At 41.7% G+C, this 5,800-nt stretch overlaps 1 long non-coding RNA gene across 1 annotated transcript; it reads left to right on the forward strand.

Annotated features, from left to right (window-relative positions):
- Positions 1 to 334: 334 nt before the first annotated feature.
- LOC124278045 lies at positions 335 to 1,081 on the forward strand. Its single transcript, XR_006898956.1, has 3 exons — positions 335 to 399; positions 683 to 799; positions 917 to 1,081. It is a non-coding gene; the product is annotated as an uncharacterized LOC124278045 (long non-coding RNA).
- Positions 1,082 to 5,800: the final 4,719 nt, after the last annotated feature.

The following is a 5,800-nucleotide window of genomic DNA, read 5'->3' on the forward strand; positions in this document are numbered from 1 at the left end:
CAATATATCGGGTCATAATTTATATTTTTTAAAACAATCCAGGAACAAAGCATTTAAAAACAGTAGAGTGAGTGAGTGAGTTAAGGTTTACACAGTTTTTAACAATACTCCAGCAATAACACGACATGGGGACATCACAAAAGGGCTTCACGCATATTTCACGCATATTTTTGGGAATCAACAATATTTCGGGTCATAACTTATATTTTTCAAAATAAAATTCAGGAACAAAAAGTCATAAAAAAACAGCCCAATGAAAATTCGATAAATCTGGATTAATGTATGCATGTGTCAAGTGCTTCAATAACACCATCTCCCGTGTCACGCCAGGTCACACGAGCTCCAGGGATGACGTGAACAGTCTCACGCTCCCCGTGGACTCCGCCATTGTGTTCCTAGGTATGTGCACATAGATCTAGGTCTCTCCAGTGGTGTTTGTTATACACACTCCTGTTGTTATATATTACAAATTCCATGAAGAAGACTAAATACTCTTATCGTTATATATTACAAATTCCATTGTTATATATTACAAATCGTGTCATTAATAGTATTCTTATATCTTAATTAAGAAGGAATTAGTTAGGAAGTACTCACTGTTACGACTAAACTCTACTGATAACGGATTATAGTTTCGAATCAAAACATACTGAGAATCCAATGAGGGTTTGTGTAATCGCAGTTGAGAACGGCAGATGCGTTCACAAGATTTGTGGAGTCGAGAGATGGAGGGCGAGATGAGGTATCATTCAAGATGGACACTGTAACATGAGCTGTGTCGTGTGTGACTGCGATCCCTGTGAATAAAAATGTATATGCATATATATAAAGAAAGTGATGAGAATACCGAGCGTACAGTAGTACATATATAAGATATATATATGAAATCTCCTTTTTGTTTTGTTTTCTTTCATAGTGATATGTGATGATATGACCTGGTCGGATGTCTCGAAGTTCGGATAACTCGATATTTCTTCTTGGTCCCATGGATATCAAGACAACGGTGCTCGACTGTATCTTACAAATTCTCCGAAGAAGAGTCAACACTCCTGTTGTTATATATTACAAATTCCCTAAAGAAGATTAAATACTCCTCGTGTTATATAATACAAATTCCATAAAGAAGAGCCAATAGGCCTACTCTTGTTATACATCACAAATTCCATAAAGAAGAGCCAATAGGCCTATTGTTACATATTACAAATTCCCTAAGAAAGCCAATAGGCCTACTCTTGTTATACATCACAAATTCCATAAAGAATAGTCAATACTCCTGTTGTTATATATTACAAATTCCCTAAAGAAGAGCCAATAGGCCTACTCTTGTTATACATCACAAATTCCATAAAGATTATGAATAAAGAACAATTCCATAAAGAAGAGTGTGTTCATCTTTATGGACTTACTCGTTGTTATTATCTTTGCATTTTTGTGTTCACTGTATGGACTTACGTTGTTATCTTTGCTTGTTTTCGTAAGCAAACACCACTGTATCGCATTTGACCCGTGAAGATCCGGATTAGAATTGGTCTTCAGTAACCCATGCTTGTCGTAAGAGGCGACTAACGGGATCGGGTGGTCAGGCTCGCTGACTTGGTTGGCACATGTGATCGGTTCCCAATAGCGCAGATCGATGCTCATGCTCTTGATCACTGGATTGTCTGGTCCAGATTATTTACAGACCGTCGCCATATAGCTGGAATATTGCTGCGTGTGGCGTAAAACTGAACTCACTCACTCACTGTATCGCATTGTATGTGATTTTGCGTTTCGTTTGGAACTGAGTATATGAGGTTAACGGTGCAAGTTGTGGCATCCATGTGAGTGATTATGAATAATTTCCTGAAAGAAATAGGATCCCATCATTTATTATGGCACCGTGTGTGTAATGAATGCTTAAGTCAGACAGTTTGAACAATTATGTATGTATGCAGCCATTTAAACCGTAAACGAATCATTCACGTGAGCACCTGACAACAGTTTTTGACATATTTCGCCAAAATATGCGTCACCTACATGGCAGGCCGGTTCTACATCCAATGTGTGACAATATACATATATACTGAACCGCAAAAGAAACGTCACCTTACAAAACCAAATGCACAATTTGGTTCGTACAAGGTGGTGTTTTTATTATGATTGTACCGTTTTGTTAACATGTTTTCAATCCAAATTGACAGTTATTACCAACGTCAGTGTGTTCTTTTTCTGATGAAAAAGCATATCGACCAAACGCACCTAAAACGGCAGACGTGGTAAAATATTCTGTATGACATTCGTGAAAATGAAAATGCACGTGCATAATGTGACAACCTTACCAATGAAAGCGTGTCCCTTACTCGCCTGAAATCACTCTTGTTTTAACACAATCGCCATGCCACGACTGAAGAGAGATCAGAGGAATCAAGCCTTGGGACGATTGCAAGGTGGCCAGACTGCACGATGGGTAGCCAAATATGTTTAATGTTCGGACAATCTACCGACTGCAAGAGCGGTATCAGGCCACTAACAGCATCCAATACCGTCCACGCAGTGGACGACCTTTAGTAACATCACGCCGTCAAGACCGACACATTGTGCGCAACTGCTAATACAGATACAGGTGAGACAATTAATACAGGTACAGATACAGGTGAGACAGTTATACAGGTACGGGTGAGACAGTTGATACAGGTACGGGTGAGTCAGTGAATACAGGTACGGGAGAGACAGTTGATACAGATACAGGTGAGACAGTTATACAGGTACGGGTGAGACAGTTGATACAGGTACGGGTGAGACAGTTAATACAGATACAGGTGAGACAGTGAATACAGATACAGGAGAGACAGTTAATACAGATACAGGAGAGACAGTTAATACAGTACAGGTGAGACATACAGGTACAGTTGATACAGGTACAGGTGAGACAGTTGATACAGATACAGGTGAGTCAGTGAATACAGGTACAGGAGAGACAGTTGATACAGATACAGGTGAGACAGTTGATACAGGTACGGGTGAGACAGTTGATACAGGTACGGGTGAGACAGTTAATACAGATACAGAGACAGTTGATACAGATACAGGTGAGACAGTTGATACAGGTACAGGTGAGACAGTTGATACAGGTACGGGTGAGACAGTTGATACAGATACAGTTGATACAGGTACAGGTGAGACAGTTGATACAGATACAGGAGAGACAGCTGATACAGGTACAGGTGAGACAACTGATACTGATACAGGTGAGACAACTGATACTGATACAGAGTACAGATACAGGTGAGACTGATACAGATACTGATACAGATACAGGTGAGACAGCTGATACAGATACAGGTGAGACAACTGATACAGATACAGGTGAGACAACTGATACAGATACAGGTGAGACAGTTGATACAGATACAGGTGAGACAACTGATACAGATACAGGTGAGACAGTTGATACAGATACAGGTGAGACAACTGATACAGATACAGGTGAGACAACTGATACAGATACAGGTGAGACAACTGATACAGATACAGGTGAGACAGCTGATACTGGCACAGGTGAGACAGTTAATACAGGTACAGATACAAAGAGACAGGTTAGTCTGTCTTTTTCCGAAGCCAGAGCACATCACCGCATAGTTCGCACGTGCCTTGGTAAAAGTTTACATATCTGAGGTGGTGTGTGTGTGTGTGTGTGCCAAGTCCATTGAGTCTCTTGCTCAATTCAACACCCTGATCACTATTTGAGACATGCTGCACATGTCCACAATGCGGTTAGGGCAGCCGGTGACTGCGTGACTGTCATACACACTGCACCGCACCAGCATAGGTCAATAGTCACACACATGTCACGTCTGATGACGATCTTTATGGAAAAGCATGTACAATGTCAATGACCCCCCTACAATTCATGCCCAAAGGCACAGGCAATGACACCCCCCACCCTGGGTTTTTAGAAAACCAATGACCCCCTATCCCATAGTTTTAAGCATAACTTTTTTAATGTATATAAATACTAAATTGCCGACCCCCTCCCCACCCCCCATCCAACAACATGTGTACCACGCGCACGCACACCAAACCTAACATCACCTCCCCTAACCATAAAGTATGAGTGAGTGAGTTTGATTTTACGCCGCTTTTAGCAATATTCCAGCAACATCACGGCGGGGGACACCAGAAATGGGCTTCATACATTGTACCCATGTGGGGAATCGAACCGGGGCCTTCGGCGTGACGAGCGAATGCTTTACCCACTAGGCTACCCCACCGCCCCCATAAAGTATGAACGGTCCTTTATTAGGTATGAGTGTGGTGACACAACCATGTGATTGTACAAGCTGTTTGTCAAGCCGCTCCTACATGTAACATATATTCACGGAAATTGGGACTTTATATTATGTGTATTTCCGGGACAAGCCGAATTAAATGGTGTTTAAGGGAAGAGACAAACAGTCGTGTACTTAACCAACTCGGAACAAATGAGTCAAGATTCCGAAATTCGTTCACACATGTCGCTGTGCACGTAAGACAATGTCTACCGATGATGCATTCATTATACCGTATTTCCTGTATATAGACCCCAGGGTCACTAGTTAACATCCAGTTATTCTACTCAAAGACGATTTCTTCATATGATTATGACATGAAGAGCTATAGTTGTAGGAAAAATTATTTTATTTTTGTGAGCTGTATATTGTGTCTGCCGGGGCGAGGAAAGACATCCCGGTAAGTACAGTGTTACCGAAATGTTAAGAATTTATAAAAAGAAACTGGTCAGATTCTTGGACTGTCCAAAGTTTCCCCCTACTCCCGGTCAGGGGTTGAAGAAAGACACACAGTTTACTGAAAAGTATCTTCGCTTGGAGCAGGATCCGAGTTGTTTATGGTCTGGTGTTTGGAGCAGGATCCGAGTTATTTGTGGCCTGTCGCTTGGAGCAGGATCCGAGTTGTGTTTATGGTCTGGTGTTTGGAGCAGGATCCGAGACACTATTGAGAAAAGGAGGTGTGCACACTTCATTTTTACCCGAGTTTCAATGGTCATTTAACAAACTTTCAGCACAAAAGGGTGCCCTGCACCCCCCCTCTGGATCCGCTTATGCTGCCTACAAATATTCTTACGAATGCAAATTCTTCACAAATCACCAGAGTACGTCCGCTTTTATTCACTGATGTTCACAGGGTTCTGCTGTGAGAGTTTGAAGTATGCACCACAAAGCTCTGTTCTCACATGTCACTGAAGCAGGTTTTGTTCGCTTGGTAAGCAGAAGATACTGCACACAGCACTATCTGAAAACACCTGATTCAACCACTGTATTGCTTGCTAGCGACCTTGACCTTAAAAGTCCCAAACTATACGGTAAATAGATGAAATTACAGCTGTTGACTTGACAAAATTAACATGGAGTCATCAGGACTTTCCAATCAGCCAGGTGGGTTAGCTACGTTCGGGTTATAGCATAGCTTGACTCTAAACTTATTAAAATTAAGAGTTCCTTTTATGTTTAGTTTTATGCCGCACTCGGCAATATTCCAGCTATGTGGCGGCGCCCTGAAACAATCGAGTCTGGAAAAGACAATCCAGTGATCAACAGCATGAGCTTCGATCTGCGCAATTGGGAACCGATGACACGTGTCACCCAAGTCAGCGAGCCTGACCACCCGCCTCTTACGACAAGCATGGGTTACTGAAGATCAATTCTAACCCGGATCTTCACGGGTATTTTCTGTATGATAACATTATTCATGTCAATATTTGGTTTCAACCAAAAGGGTACAAAAGGAGGTAAATGTATTGTCAGGTTCCACAACTGTCATTCTT

The sequence above is a fragment of the Haliotis rubra genome, unplaced genomic scaffold, assembly GCF_003918875.1.
Source record: "Haliotis rubra isolate DU_JTF1 unplaced genomic scaffold, ASM391887v1 Scf230, whole genome shotgun sequence".
Lineage (NCBI taxonomy): Eukaryota > Metazoa > Mollusca > Gastropoda > Lepetellida > Haliotidae > Haliotis > Haliotis rubra.